The sequence below is a fragment of the Rhincodon typus genome, chromosome 13 (genome assembly GCF_021869965.1).
Source record: "Rhincodon typus isolate 14 chromosome 13, sRhiTyp1.1, whole genome shotgun sequence".
In the NCBI taxonomy this organism is placed as follows: domain Eukaryota; kingdom Metazoa; phylum Chordata; class Chondrichthyes; order Orectolobiformes; family Rhincodontidae; genus Rhincodon; species Rhincodon typus.
In genome coordinates, this window is record NC_063344.1 from 3,365,696 (window position 1) to 3,382,861 (window position 17,166).

The following is a 17,166-nucleotide window of genomic DNA, read 5'->3' on the forward strand; positions in this document are numbered from 1 at the left end:
GGGACCCTACAGCCCGATGGCCTAGACATAGAATTCACCAGTTTTGAAATCTTCCACCCCCCCGGCCTCATCCCATGTCCAACCCTCCCTCTCATCCCAACTCCTTGACCTGTACCAGTAGTTGTAGGTGTGGAAGGTGCTTGATGAATTGCAAGAGCAGATGGAAATCAATTAAGGTGAAATAAGGTGTTCATAACAAAGCTAAATGCGTGATCTCTAATAAATAAGAGTATGGGTGGAAGATAACTAAGGTGAACAAGACCGGACAACCAGTCTTCTTTTTCTGCAACATTGATTCATATCCTCGACATTCTAACAAATTAGTCTCAGTAGGTGACACTTCAATTGAGACAAAAAAAAGTTCAAACTGTTCTGTCAGATTCTAAAATTCCACTTCTTGATCCATCCATACATTAATTAATTCCTATTCCCAGCCAGCAGTTGTTACCAATTTCTTTTGGAAATGTAGTCCAAAATATAGTTTTACGTCTGAAGAGTTAACTTTCATTTTCTGGAGTGATAGCAGTGTAGGGTAGCTGCAATAAACTATTTTGCCATTTTTAATTTAGGGACAGTTGGACTAAAAACATGTGGCACAAAAATAGTTTTTTGTCTTTTGATAAAAGTTGATTCTGCCCAAAATGTACATTAGCACTTTGTTGGCATAAACAAAATGAGATATTCTACATTGGCATTATGAAGGGATGAAGAGACTGAGGAACTGTTAATATCTTGCTTTAAATTAGATTTCTAAAACCACTGTGGAACAGATTTGAGCTGAGCTTCGAGAACAGCCAACTCACTGTGCCAAATTACATTGGCTGAACAACTACCCACGATTGCATAACTGCCTATGCTAAAATTAAGCTATTCCTAACAAGAATGAAATTCTCCAGGAGAGGAATGTTCACTTCCAAAAAGTAATTTTTTTTAACAAAAGTGTTTATCAGTCAAGAAATTGGTAGAACAGGTGATTCATGAGTATTTTCATGAAGACTTCAACAGCATTCGATAAGATACTAGTACTAAAATTGAGAATTGAGACAATCTGGTGAAAATAGGACTGCATCAGAAGCTGGTTTAAAAAAAGGAGAGAAATAATCAGGAGAGGTGTTATACTGGATTGAGGCAAGGTGATGAGTAGAGAAATGCAGGACCCAATCTCAGCATCTGTGTTGTACATGGGCAAAAATATGTATTGATATATTGTCATATGAGTGGTTATGTTACTGGATTAGTAACCCAGAGGCCGGGACTACTAATTTTAGTAAAAAGTGTGTCCACATCCAACCAAAAACAGAAAGACTTGTACTTATGTGGTGCCTTTCATGATTCCTGATCTCTCAATGTATTTTGCAGCCAATTTTGAAGTGTATTGAAATGTAGGAGATGCAGTAGACAATATGGACACAGTAAATTCCAACAAACAGCAATGTTATAATGATCCAATAATCTGTCTCTGTGATGTTGATTGAGGGATAAATATTGACCAGGACACTAGGAATAATTGAGGTTGGAGACATTCTCACCGAGCCGGTGGATTTGGCTGCAAATGTTTTGTCATCCTGCTGGTAACATCGTCCGTGCACCTCCAGTGAAGCGTCGGTGTTCTGTCCCGCTTGTTATTTATATGCCTTGGTTTTCTGGGGTGGTTGGTATTACTTCTGGTTCTGTTTCTCAGTGGTTTGTACACAGGGTCTAATTCAGAGTGTTTGTTGATGATCCAGAAATTGGGAACTGCAATGCTGCAGCACTCCCTCAGTATTGCACTCCAGTGTAAGCTGTGAGTTGTATACTGGACAGGCAATTATTAGAATTAAACCAAAAACTACAATAAGACAAGTAGTTATACTTTAAAACACAGACAAAGAACTGAAATGAAAGGAAAGGAAGCATTTTATTGGATCATTGTTTACTAATATTTAAATCACTACACTTGGAACTGATGTACCCTCCCCCACTATAGATCAACATAAGCCAGATTTCTCCTGTTTGCTTTCTCACAGTAATGGCTGCTGTAACTTGTTTCTTGACACCTAGTTAATTTTTGGTTCCAGTGCAGAAAATAAAGTGGAATAGTCAGAGTCACCTATTCCCAGTTTATAAAATCATGAGGGGTATAGATAAGATGAATAGTCAAGGTCTTTTCCCCAGAGTATTGGAGTCCAAAACTAAAGGGCATAGGTTTAAGGTGAGAGGAGAAAGATTTAAAAGGGACCTAAGGGGCAACTTTCTCACACAGAGGGTAGTATGTATTTAGAACAAGCTGCCAGAGGAAGTGGTAGAAGTGGATAAAATTACAACATTTAAAAGACGTTTGTACAGGTACATGGATAGGAAAGGTTTCGAGGGATATAGGATTAAAGAGAATCACAAGGCATTCTATACATACATTACCAGCAAGAGAATAACTAGGTGGAAGATAGGAACACTCAGGGATGAAGGAGGGAACTTTTGCTTGGAGGTAGAGATGTGGGTGAGATCATAAATAAGTACTTTGCATCAGTATTCACCCAGGAGAAGATTATGGAGGATAGTGAGCTTTGTGTGGAGCATGCTAATATGCTACAGCATTTTGAGATCAGGAAAGAAATGGTGTTAGGTCTCTTGAAGAAGGTGGATAAGTCCCCAGGGCTCAGTGGTATCTACTTGAGGTTATTGAGAGAGGCGAGAGAGGCAAGTGAGGAGATTGCTGGGGCCTTGACCAAGAAATTTGTATCCTCATTAGCAACTGGAGAGGTCCTGGAAGGCTGGTGAGTTGCTAATGTTGCTTCTCTATTCAAGAAGAGAAATAGGGATAATCCAGAAAAGTATAGACTGGTGAGTCTTACTTGGTGGCTGGGAAGCTATTGGAGGGAATTCTTAGGGATGGGATTTACGCGCATTTGGAAAAACATGTAGACTGACTGTAGCATGGCTTTGTGCAGTGTATGTCATGTCTTACTAATTTAATTGAATTTTTCGAGGAGGTGACGAAGGTGATTGATGATGGTAGACCAGTGGATGTCTTAGTAAGGCTTTCAACAAGATCCCTCAATGTAGGCTCATCTAGAAGATTAAGATGAATGGGATCCATGGTGACTTGGTCATGTAGATTCAGAATTGGCTTGCCCATAGAAGGCAAAGGGTAGTGGTGGAAGGGTGCTTTTCAGGCTGGTGGTCCATGACTAATGGTGTTCTGCAGGGATCCATGCTGGGACCCCTGCTGTTTGTGATATATAAATAAAGACTTGGATGAAAATGTAGATATGTGCGTTAGTAAGTTTTCAGACAATACAAAGGTCTGTGACATTGTGCATAGTGTAAAAAGTTATCAAAGGATACAGCGGGATATAGATTAGTTGCAGATATGGGCGGAGAAATGGCAGATGGAATTTAATGAGGTGCTACACTTTGGGAGATCAAATGTTAAGGAAAAGTATGTCGTTAATGGCAGGAGCCTGAACAGCCTTGATGTACAGAGGGATCTTGTGGTTCAAGTCCATAACTTCCTGAAAGTGGTTACACAAGTAGATAGGGTGGTAAAGAAGGCATATGGCGTGCTTGCCTTTATTGGTTGGAGAATTGAGTACAAGAGTCAGGATGTCATGTTGCAGCTTTAAAGGATTTTAGTAAGGCCACATTTAGAGTATTGTGTTCAGTTCTGGTCACCAAATTACAGGAGGGATGTGGAGGCTTTGGAGAGGGTGCAGAAGAGGTTTACCAGGATGCTACCTGGATTAGAGGGTATGAGCTATAAGGAGAGGCCAGCAAAACTCAGGTTATTTTCTCTTAAGAGGCTGAGGCTGAGGAGAGACTTGATAGAAGTCCACAACGTTATGAGATGCATAGATAGGGTTGACAGTCAGAATCTCTTTCCCAGAGTTGAAATGTCTAAAACTAGGGAGCATGCATTTAAAGTGAGATGTGGGAAAGCTCAAAGGCAATGTGAGGGGCAAGCTTTTTACAGAGTCTGGAATGTGCTGCCAGGTCTGGTGGTGGAGGCAGATACAATAGGGGCGTTTAAGAGACTTTTAGATAAAGACATGAACATTCAAGGAATGGAGGGATGTGGACCAAGGGCAGGCAGAAGGGATTAGTTCAATTTGGCATCATGTTCGGCACAACATCATGGACTGAAGGGCCCGTTCCTGTGCCGTACAATTCTATGTTCTACATGGGCCAAATGCAGGTAAGCAGATTGCCTATGTTGCACGAATGAATAATTTTTTAAAAATTCCCACAGGGAGGGCAGAGATTTTGATGTCCTGTTCCTCTAAAGATTATGGGAGTTGTGACTAATACTTCTGAGTCTGCAATGCAACAGACTAAAGGAGCACAGGCTTACAGTGGAAGGTGAAGGATGACTTTCCACAGAAAACACATGCTTCGGGGGCACTTCCTCCTACTTCCACCTTAGCCAGGAGCAATGCCTGAAGCAGCTATGATTCACCGAAGAGCTGGGTCCAGAGCCATGTCACCTTTTTCACTAGGACATAAAGCCTCACACTTAAGTGACAGTAGTGCTGTCAATGACCATCTAAGGCACTGTAATTCAAAACATTCATGCAGTCTGATCATTCCAAATGGCAGCAGACAGCTTCGCAAAGAGAGTTCATCATTTTCTCTCTGTAAGAGGGAATCAAGTTAAGTTATCATGTGGCTTTGTCAAGGTAGCAGAATTCCCAATGGTTCAAGGAGCGATCAACTGCATACACATGGCTCCACAGGTCACACATTTCAAGAGGAAGGGTACAAGAATTGTAAGGGTGTGACCATGTACAAGATATCGTGCCGATGAAAGCTCATTATCCTGGCAGCAATAATGATGCCTTTACCTTGAGATAGTCTCCCATTTCAGCTGTCTTTGTCTACCTTGAAGAATCAGACTGGCTACTTGACCACAAGTGATGCTTACCTCTACAGAAGGTTGATGACAACTCTGTGCCACCTGATCACATGGCAATGTGTACGATGAAAGCTAATCTGCCGCTAAATATTAATTCTACTGAGTAGCATATTCAGTGGAGAGTCCAACAAAACTCTCCCGAGCATATTTTCACATTCACTGCGTTCTGCTGTGACCTCCACAACCTTGTTATCATGTGGGTGTAACCATTGCTTTTACTCATTTGAAGGACACTTATAAAATTCATTCAGGAATAGACTGGGTAAATGCAGAATGTTCCCAATGAATGCAGAGTCCAGACAAGAGGCCATAATTTAATTATATGGTCCAGGTCATTTAGGACTGAGATGAGGAGAATTTCTTCACCCAGAGAGTGGTGAGCCTGTGGAATTCTCTGACACAGAAAGCAGTTGAGGCCAAAATATTGAATGTTTCAAGAAGGAATTAATATATAGTTCTTAAGGCTAAAGTGATCAAAGTGGATAGGGAGAAAGTGTGGACAAGATACTGAGTTGGATGATCAACCGTGATCACCTTGAATGGCAGAGTGGGCTTGAAGGGCCGAAAGATTACTCCTGCTCCTATTTTCTGTTTCTTTGTAATTTATTTTAATGTTAAACAATTTCAAAGGGTACTTACATCAGTAGATCTAAGGAAATAAAGATAGCTTTTAAATACAATATTTATCCAATTCATCAAATCAAAAGCCGTGATATGTCTATATTTAGTGTTATCCTTTTACTGAATGAGTGGTACATTCAAAACAAAAATAATTGTAGCTCCTTTATATTTATGTAACACTTGGCCTGATATGCAAAAGGGCAATAAAGCTGGCTGAAACTCAGACTAGTCAAACTCTACCTGAAATTTAAACAATGTCAAAGCCTGCAGAACTGAGTCAGCACAATTAGATGGGAGAAACAGAAAAACAAAGATAATTTAACAAACCACCAGCCTGTCTGTTTTACTGACTCAAAAAATAAGTCTCACATTTAGCATGAATATTTTTGATGTTGCACATCTAAGTACCAAATATAGAACAGAAGGGGAAAGGCAGTTAGACATTTTGTACTGGTTTCTTCTGATATTGAACTTGACAAATTACTGTCATTCTACAAACATTCCTCATTAATCTGTGATTTACTTCAGGATATCTCTATTTACATATATTGAATTTTGTAACATTCCTAGGGGATACTCGGCTTCATAACAGCTCTTCTTAAGGAACACAATAAAATGTAATATCACATGATCATTCAGAATGCTCCTGTCAATTAAAAAAAGTATATTAATCAAGCTGACACCATCATTGATAGTCACTATTTTCATAAGTAATTGTATTTTTCATTTACTATTAAAGCAGAAATAAATCTTGAAGTTGAACAAAGACTTGTATAGAGTAAAAAGATTTTACAGTGAAGAGGGAGACCAATCAGATCATTGTACCTCTGTTATTGGAAAGATATTCAATCAGCCCCGTTCCCCTGCACATGCTCTACAGCATGTAATTTTATCCCTGAGTATTCATCCAATTCCTTTTTAAAAGTTTCTACTAAGTGTGTTTTCATCACCCTTTCAAGCTTCAGGTCATAACTTGTTAAACAAACAAATGCAGCTTTTTGTCAATTACCTTAATTCGGTATCCTCCAATTATCAACCATTCTGCCATTGGAAACAATTACTTTTTATTTACTCTATCAAAACCTTCATGAAGCAGGCCATATATACTGGGCAGTAAACTTGTGGTGACCTGTAACTTTACAATTGTCTAATGGTGTTTAGAAATGTAAGTCTAATGTGCCACAAAACATTTATTTGGTTTGGAAAGAGGTTACTAGCTTTAGCGTATATTTAAAATTATGGCATCGACTTTCAGATTCTGTCAGAAAAAAGCAATAATTAAATTTGGTTGGGGGAAATGATGCATTTTAATGTAACTACATCTCAGTTTCATTAAGGACGCATATACGGCAGCTAAAAACAAACACAGGCCTGTTGTCAATGGATGATACTTGAAACACAGCAAGAGGGCAGTAATGCATCATTTGTTTCTCTTCCTGCTGCTATCATCCATTTAAAGGATGATTTCAAATGAAAGAGAGGTTAAAGACAAAGCAGTCGGAGTACAAAACCATGTCTGAGATATTGGGGCCAGAATTTTTGCCTCTGAGGCCAAAATTAGGAGTTGAGATTAATCCAAATGGCACAATCCTGCCTCAGTTCCAGCACTGATAGAGACAAGATTTTCACTCATGGAGGGTGGGACAGCTTGATGTCAGACATACTAACCCAGACACAGTGGTGGATGTGCATCAATTGATGAAGTAACTGTGCTCAAAGGCCGATTTTCATTCCCAGAAACTTCAGTCAACATCTTAAGATAAGTGTGTGGCCTCCCTTATCATTACCCCTTTAATTGCCTCACCCTGCTTCATTTCCCATTACTCTCTTATCACTCCCTGACCCTCAACCTATGCATTCAATATGCACTTCATAAATGGAATTTAAGTCCTCTAACAGCATTTGAAAGTTGTTGAAAAGTTCATGAATCAGTAAAAACCGTCAAACTTCTATCCCCCAGAACAACTGAACAAACAAACTCTCAAGTGTAAAATCCAAAGCAGCCTAAAAGCTCACACACGTCTTCAAAAAGTCATACAGATCGCTGAGCTGTTTGGAAAGAATGAATAAAAGCAGTGAGGAGTGTTCAAAAAATTAGCTCTGGATCTCACATTGGACAAGGCTTTAAATACTGTGCAATGCAGAATAGCACTTTATCCAGTGATAATCTATTATTAGATGCTGTTGTTAGAAGAAATAATTTGGCAACCACATTTTTCGATGAATACCTCTTTTCCAATCGCAGAACTGTTAACACTCTCTTTAGTAAGCACTGATACAGCCCAGACTTTGCTATTTCATGATAAACTGAAAAGGGGGCAATCATGTTTCTACTCAGCTATTAAGCTGTACCGACCTCTGGTGCATGGTTAATTCTGCAGATGTGATTTAGGAAAGTTTCTAAACATTGTTACCTCTTTGTAAATTGCGGAATTTCTGAAATACACACTTCTAGAATGATTCCAGCAGCTTCCACATCACAGCATGTGGCGTTCCTGACTACTCTCTTTTTCGTGCTGGAGACATGATTTCCAGATCCTCACCCTAACTGCCATTTATTTCACTGCCATCTCTGGTTCTGTTCATTTGATCACTTGTCCTGGGTGGATGTAAGTTTGATGGTTTTTACTGCATCACGAACTTTTCAACAACTTTCGAATGTCGTTGAGTTCCATTTATAAAGTGCATAGTGGATACATGGGTTGAGGGTCAGGGAGTGATAATAGAGTAATGGGAAATGAAGCAGGGTGAGGCAGTTAAAGGGGTAATGATGAGCGAGGTGACGCAGTCATCTTAAGATGTGGACTGAAGTTTCTGGGACTGGAAATAGGCCTTTTAGAACAGTGACTTCAACATTGGCCCACACCCACCGCTGTGACCAGGTTAGTACGTCTGATGTCAAGCTGACCCACTGTCCATGAGGTGAAAATTCAACCTAAGTCCTACAAGTTCAGAAAGTTACATCTAGAACTAATGGAGGAATAATAACCAAGAAGATTGATGGCTGGTAAATTGGGCAGAGCAATGACAGATGGAATTTAATCCTGATAAGTGTGAGGTGATGCAATTTGGGAGGTGTACTAAGGGAAGGATATACACAATGAAGGGCAGGTCCCTAGGGAGTACTGAGGAACAAAGGGACCTTGTGTACATATCCATAGAGCCATGAAGCACAGATAGATAGGATGGTGAAGAAAGCATACAGGATGCTTGCCTTCATTAGCCAAGGCATAGAATATAGGAGCAGGGAAGTCTTGTTTGGTCAGACTGCTGATGGAACACTGTGCGGTTTTGGTCGCCACACAATTGGAAAACCATGATTTCACTGGAGATGATCGAGAGGAGATTCACCAGGCATTAGATTTCTAAAACAACTGTGGAACAAATTTGAGCTGAGCTTCGAGAATAGCCAACTCACAGTGCCAAATTACATTGGCTGAACAACTACCCACAATTGCATAACTGCCTATTCTAAAATTAAGCTATTCCTGACAAGAATGAAATTTTCCATGAGAGAATGTTCACTTCCAAAAAAGAAATTTTTTTTAGAAAAGAGTTTATCAGTCAAGAAATTGGTAGAACAGGTGATTCATGAGTATTTTCATGAAGACTTCAACAGAATTCAATAAGATACTAGTACTAAAATTGAGAATTGAGACAATCTGGTGAAAATAGGACTGCATCAGAAGTTGGTTTAAAAAAAGGAGAGAAATAATCAGGAGAGGTGTTATACTAGATTGAGGCAAGGTGATGAGTAGAGAAATGCAGGACCCAATCTCAGCATCTGTGTTGAACATGGGCAAAAACATATATTGATATATTGTCATATGAGTGGTTATGTTACTGGATTAGTAACCCAGAGGCAGGGACTACTAATCTTAGTAAAAAGTGCATCCATATCCAACCAAAAACAGAAAGACTTGTATTTATGTGGTGCCTTTCATGATTCCTGATCTCTCAATGTATTTTGCAGCCAATTTTGAAGTGTATTGAAACGTAGGAGATGCGGTAGACAATATGCACACGGTAAATTCCAACAAACAGCAATGTTATAACGATCAGATAATCTGTTTCTGTGACGTTGATTGAGGGATAAATATTGACCAGGAGACTAGGAATAATTGAGGTTGTAGACACGCTCACCGAGCCGGTGGATTTGGCTGCAAATGTTTTGTCATCCTGCTGGTAACATCGTCCGTGCACCTCCAGTGAAGCGTCGGTGTTCTGTCCCGCTTGTAATTTATATGCCTTGGTTTTCTGGGGTGGTTGGTATTACTTCTGGTTCTGTTTCTCAGTGGTTTGTACACAGGGTCTAATTCAGTGTGTTTGTTGATGATCCAGAAATTGGGAACTGCAATGCTGCAGCACTCCCTCAGTATTGCACTCCAGTGTCAGTTGTGATTTGTATACTGGAGTGGGATGACAAACTGGCACAACATGTCTCAGAGGTGTGAGTGCTACCAGTTGAGCCTGATTCCTGTCCTACAAGTTGACTGCTAACTGTGAAGTAGCCTTGCAAGCCATTCAGCTGTTTTTCATTTGTTCATAATTGCCCTAGGGGTGGTATGGTGAGATGCCTTCTGAATTGCTGAAGACCTTGGGCTGTCAGGACCCCACAGTGCTGTTAGGAATAGAATATTAACCCAACATTAACTTTTTGAAGTCTCCTAATAAAATCAAACAGCACAAGAACCACCCAAACCACAGGATGAATCAACACAAGTGAGGTGAGTGAAAATGATGATGATCTATTCAAGTTGGATTAATCAATGATAATGGTAGAGTAAAGAGTTAAGATTTAACTATGCGAATAGGAAAGATGTGTCAGGAATAATGTGACAGATCACATGATAATGGAGAGATTGTGAAGAGAGAGGCAACAGCCTGCAGCTCATTTTAAGCTTTAGTTTCTATCGTCAGTTTGGACACAGTAACCTCTCTTCAGTGATTATAATGCACCTATGCTCCAAGACTCCCCACGAAACAAAAGAATATTATACATAATGTGTAGTGCAATCACCAAAACAAGGTACAATATGGCAAGATACAAAAGACTGTAATGCGGAATTGAAAAAATAAAACGCTTCTTTTCCCTAAGGTGCAGGAGTTCAAAATTAAAGGATATATTTTAAGGTGAAAGAAGATTTAGAAAGGACATGAGGGTCAACCTTTTTACATGGACAGTAGTTAGTTTGTGGAATAAAATTCCAGAGGAAGTGGTGGATAGGGGTACAGTTACAATGTTTAAAAGACATTTGGACAAATCCATTAATAGGAAAGGTTTGGAGCGATATTGGCCAAATGCAGGCAGGTGGGACTAGTTTAGTTTGGGAACATGGTTGGTGTGGACTAGTTGGACTGAATGGTCTGTTTCCATGCAGTATGACACTCTGACTCGTTTATAACTCTAAGACTCTATGACTATGACATTGCCTAGAATGGGCAATCTCAGTTACAAGGAGAGACTGGATAAGATGCGTTTGTTATTCTTGGAGCAGAGGAGTCTGGGGGGGATCTCATTGAAGTATACAAAATTATGAAAGGCGTAGACAGAGTGCATCATGAGAATCATTTCCCCTTGGCACATATGTCTAAGACTAGAGCGCATAAGTTTAAGGTGAAGAGTAAGTAGTTTAGAGAAATCTGAGGAAAAATATTTTCACATAGAAAGTAGTAGAAATATGGAACAGACTGTCTGAGAGGGTGGTGGAGGCAGATACTTTTGCAATTTCTAAAAAACATTTGGACCAGGCACTTGAAATGCCAGAGCATAGGTTACGGACCAGGCACTTGAAATGCCAGAGCATAGGTTACAGACCAGGTGCAGGTAAACAGGATTAGTGTAGTTTGGTAGAGACAACGAGGTGCAGGGCTGGATGAACACAGCAGGCCAAGCAGCATCATAGGAGCAGAGAGGCTGACGTTTCGGGCCTAGACCCTTCATCAGAAAAGGGGGAGGGCAAGGGGGTTCTGAAATAAATAGGGAGAGAGTGGGAGGCGGATAGAAGAGGGATAGAAGAGAGGATAGGTGGAGAGGAAACAAACAGGTCAAAGAGGCGGGGATGGAGCCAGTAAAGGTGAGTGTAGGTAGGGAGTTAGGAAGGGGATAGGTCAGTCCAGGGAGGACGGACAGGTCAAGGGGGCGGGATGAGGTTGGTCGGTAGGAGATGGAGGTGCGGCTTGAGGTGGGAGGAAGAACAGGTTAGGGAGGCAGGGACGAGCTGGACTGGTTTTGGGATGCGGTAGGGGGAGGGGAGATTTTGAAACTTGTGAAATCCACATTGATACCATTGGGCTGCAGGGTTCCCAAGCGGAATATGAGTTGCTGTTCCTGCAACCTTCGGGTGGCATCGTTGTGGCACTGCAGGAGGCCCAGGATGGACATGTCGTCTGAGGAATGGGAGGGGGAGTTGAAATGGTTTGCGACTGGGAGGTGCAGTTGTTTATTGCGAACCGAGCGTAGGTGTTCTGCAAAGCGGTCCCCGAGTCTCCGCTTGGTTTCCCTGATGTAGAGGAAGCCACAGCGGATGCAGTATACCACATTGGCAGATGTGCAGGTGAACATCTGCTTGATGTAGAAAGTCTTCTTGGGGCCTGGGATGGGGGTGAGGGAGGAGGTATGGGGGCAGGTGTAGCACTTCCTGCGGTTGCAGGGAAAAGTGCCGGGTGTGGTGGAGCTGGAGGGGAGTGTGGAGCGGACAAGGGAGTCACGGAGAGAGTTGTCCCTCCGGAAAGCAGATAAGGGTGGGGAGGGAAAGATGTCTTTGGTGGTGGGGTCGGATTGCAGATGGCAGAAGTGTTGGAGGATGACGCGTTGGATCCGGAGGTTGGTGGGGTGGTACGTGAGGACGAGGGGGATTCTTTTTTGGTTGTTATTGCGTGGACGGGGTGTGAGGGATGAGGTGCGGGAGATGTGGGAGACACGGTTGAGGGCGTTCTCGACCACTGAGGAGGGGAAGTTACGGTCCTTGAAAAACGAGGACAACTGAGATGTACGGGAGTGGAATGCCTCATCCTGGGAGCAGATGCGGCGGAGGCGAAGGAATTGGGAATAGGGGATAGCATTTTTGCAGGAAGGTAGGTGGGAGGAGGAGTATTCTAGGTAGCTGTGGGAGTCGGTGGGCTTGAAATGAATATCGGTTTCCAGGTGGTTGCCCGATATGGAGACAGAGAGGTCCAGGAAGGGGAGAGAGGTGTTAGAGATGGTCCAGGTAAACTTAAGGTTGGGGTGGAAGGTGTTAGTGAAGTGTATGAACTGTTCGAGCTCCTCGTGGGAGCACGAGGCGGCGCCAATACAGTCAGTTTGGTGTTTGTTGGTCTGTGTTGACATGGTAGGCCAAAGGGCCTGTTTTTATGCTGTATAACTTTATGACTAAGATTTGTACTGTCTAGGGTTAATGGTCAAAGGATGTGAAACAGTAATAAATTGTCAGGATGTGTGAAGAAAGCTGCTTTGATTACGGCAGCAAGAGTCACAGGAGCTTTAACTGTTGTGCTTATGAATCTCTTGACACAAATGTTTAAAAAGTCTCAATATGCCTAAAGAAGTTAAGAGGTGTAGTCAAAAGTTGACTGTTCTGAGGAAAGGAACTTCGATTTATTCATTCTGCAAAGATGCAGATCAACAGGTGGGTAAGTATTACCAGTTTCACTTCAGAGATAAATTCTGGAAATGTGATTGGCCACAATCAGATAAAGAGAAGGTCAATCTGCAGAAGTTTCAATTTTCTCAATGTGCAGTGCACAATGAATGATTAACATTTTCCATCAGTATTACATGACTACATGTGAAAACTGATACTGTGTTTTCAGATAATGTTGCCAAAGGATAGCATGTGGATACGAAATAAAATAGGTTCAAGGGTTGATTTTTGGAAGCACCCAAAGTAGCAGTGCAGGAATAGGAAGAAAATCCATTATTGCCTCTGCTGTGACAACAATTAGATAGATACTATGGCTGTGGAGAGGAAAGTGGTATTGAATATATCAGGGAACCTGTGGATGTGGTGCAGCTGGATTTCCAGAAGGCATTTGACAAGGTGCCACTCCAAAGGCTGCGACATAAGATAAAGTTGCACGGTATTACAGGTAATGTATTGGCATGGATAGAGGATTGGTTGACCAGGAGAAAGCAAAGATTAGGGGTAAATGGGTGTTTTTCTGGTTGGCGGTCAGTGACTAGTGGTGTGCTTCAGTGTTGGGACCGCAATTGTTTACAATTTACATAGATGATTTGGAGTTGGGGACTAAGTGTGGTGTGTCAAAATTTGCAGATGACACTAAGGTGAGTGGTAGAGCAAAGTATGCAGAAGACACTGAAAGTCTGCAGAGGGATATAGATAGTCTAAGTGAGTGGGCAAAGGTCTGGCAGATGGCGTACAATGTTGATAAGTGTGAGGTCATCCATTTTGGTAGGAATAACAGCAAAATGGACTATGTTTTAAATGGTAAAAAATTGCAGCACGCTGCTGTGCAGAGGGACTTGGGTGTCCTTGTACATGAATCACTAAAAGTAGGATTGCAGGTGCAGCAGGTAATTAAAAAGGCAAATGGAATTTTGTCTGCCATTGCTAGAGGGATGGAGTTTAAAAACAGGGGGGCTATGCTGCAGCTGTATAGGGTCCTGGTGAGGCCACACCTGGAGTACTGTGTGCAGTTTTGGTCTCCTTACTTGAGAAGAGATATACTCGCACTGGAGGGGGTGCAGTGGAGATTCACTCGGTTGATTCCAGAGTTGAGAGGGCTGGATTATGAGGAGAGACTGAGTAGACTGGGATTATACTCATCGGAATTCAGAAGAATGAGGGGAGATCTTATACAAACATATAAGATTTTGAAGGGAATAGATAAGGTGGAGGCAGGGAGGTTGTTTCTGCTAGCAGGTGAAACTAGGACGAGAGGGCATCACCTCAAAATAAAGGGAAGCAGTTGTAGGACTGAGGTCAGGAGGAACTTCTTCACCCAAAGGGTTGTGAATCTGTGGAATTCCCTGCCCAGTGAAGCGGTTGAAGCTACCTCGCTGAATGTTTTTAAGGCAAGGCTAGATAAATTTTTGAACAGTAAAGGAATTAAGGGTTATGGTGAGTGGGCGGGTAAGTGGAGCTGAGTCTCAAAAAGATCAGCCATGATCTTATTAAATGGCGGGGCAGGCTCGAAGGGCCAGATGGCCTACTCCTGCTCCGAGTTCTTATGTTCTTATGCTCTTAAATGCTGGAGCTAGGTCAAAAGTATGAGGAGATATGGTTTGCCTTTGTTACAATCATGTGTGCCACTTGCACTGAGACGATACTAAGGCTTTAAGTGGTATATTTGTCCATTTTTTATAGAGACTGAGACAATCTGCTTAGAGCCAACAGAGTAAACAGCTTGTGAGGCCTTTGGGTTTCTTTTTAAGTTGGAACAATAGCAGCCTGAATGGGTGAGGTCAAGCTCCCACAGAACTAGGATTTTTTGTTAACAAGGTGTAGAGCTGGATGAACACAGCAGGCCAAGCAGCATCAGAGGAGCAGGAAGGCTGACGTTTCGGGCCTAGACCCTTCTTCAGACTTTCAGCACTTGCTAGGGTATCGAAGCCGGATGTGGAAGCTCTTATTCATCTCTCTGTTAACAGATAAAAGCTGGGGTTCTCTTCCTGCTGCTAGAATTGTACGTGAAACAGTCTGTTTTACTGAATTTGCTTTTGCCAAAAGTGTGTTTCTGGAATGTTACTATATTGGAACAGTTAATTAGTAGTAGTTAATATATCTATTATTTTGTTAACCATTTCAACAGAGTTACAATAAAGCCAATTCTTTTCTGTCTATTTTGCCTGTATTTTAACTGTAGTATAAAAAACGTGTTTTGCTTAACATCAAGTTGTTTGACCAACCGAACTGGATCTGGAATGCAACGCCTTATACTTACATTTAAAGTAAGAAAAATTTAGGTCTACACTATCTTCTTAGTATATTTTGAGGGGGTTTGGTCTGATCTGTAACAGCACTTTTGATGTAAGCCAATTTGATAATGTGGCAAAGGTGGAAGTCATATTGTCATAATTCATAAAGAAGTTCCATGAAAGATGGGAACAGTTTTGAGAATGGCAATGTGTTCAAGGGCTTTGAAGAGGAAAGGGAGATTGGAAATGGGACAGTAGTTTGCAAGGATAGTAGATTCAGTGGCTTTTTTGGGAAGCTTGATTTGATGAAGAAGTTATTATTAATAATATCAGCTAGCATACGAACCAGGACAAGAAGCTAAGTCGTCAGTAGTTTAATGGCAATATGGTTGAGAGAGCAGCATATGGGTTTCATGGACAATATGAGCTCAAGTGGCTATGAGAGAATTAAGGGGGGAAACTAGAGAAGGAGACAAGTTCTGTCTTGGAATGAGAGGAACCTTCAAGGAAGTATGGCTTGGTGGGCCGGAGGAAGGAACGGAAGTAACAGGCAGCTAATCAGATGGCCATAACCTTGATGACAAATAAAGAACAAAGAACAAAGAAAATTACAGCACAGGAACAGGCCCTTCGGCCCTCCAAGCCTGCGCTGATCCAGATCCTCTATCTAAACCTGTCGCCTATTTTCCAAGGATCTGTATCCCTCTGCTCCCTGCCCATTCATGTATCTCTCTAGATACGTCTTAAATGACGGTATCGTGCCCGCCTCTACCACCTCCGCTGGCAAGGCGTTCCAGGCACCCACCACCCTCTCCGTAAAGAACTTTCCACGCATATGTCCCTTAAACTTTTCCCCTCTCACCTTGAAATCGTGACCCCTAGTAATTGAGTCCCCCACTCTGGGGAAAAAGCTTCTTGCTATCCACCCTGTCTATACCTCTCATGATTTTGTAGACCTCAATCAGGTCCCCCCTCAACCTCTGTCTTTCTAATGGAAATAATCCGAATCTACTCAACCTCTCTTCATAGTTAGCGCCCTCCATACCAGACAACATCTGGTGAACCTCCTCTGCACCCTCTCCAAAGCATCCACATCCTTTTGGTAATGTGGCGACCAGAGCCGTACGCAGTATTGCAAATGTGGTCGAACCAAAGCCCTATACAACTGCAACATGACCTGCCAACTCTTGTACTCAATAGCCCGTCCGATGAATGAAAGCATGCCGTATGCCTTCTTGACCACTCTATTGACCTGCGTAGCGACCTTCAAGGTGCAATGGACCTGAACACCCAGATCTCTCTGTGCATCAATTTTCTCCAGGGATTTTCCATTTACCACATAGTTCGCTCTTGAATTGGATCTTCCAAAATGTATCACCTCGCATTTGCCTGGATTGACCTCCATCTGCCATTTCTCCGCCCAACTCTCCAATCTATCTATATTCTGCTGCATTCTCCGACAGTCCCCTTCACTATCTGCTACTCCACCAATCTTAGTGTCATCTGCAAACTTGCTAATCAGACCATCTATACCTTCTTCCAGATCATTTATGTATATCACAAACAACAGGGGTGCCAACACAGATCCCTGTGGAACACAGTTCTCCATTTTGAGAAACTCCCTTCCACTACAACCCTCTGTCTCCTATTGCCCAGCCAGTTCTCTATCTACCTAGCTAGTACACCCTGGACCCCATGCGACTTCACTTTCTCCATCAGCCTACCATGGGGAACCTTATCCAACGCCTTACTGAAGTCCATGTATATGACATCTACAGCC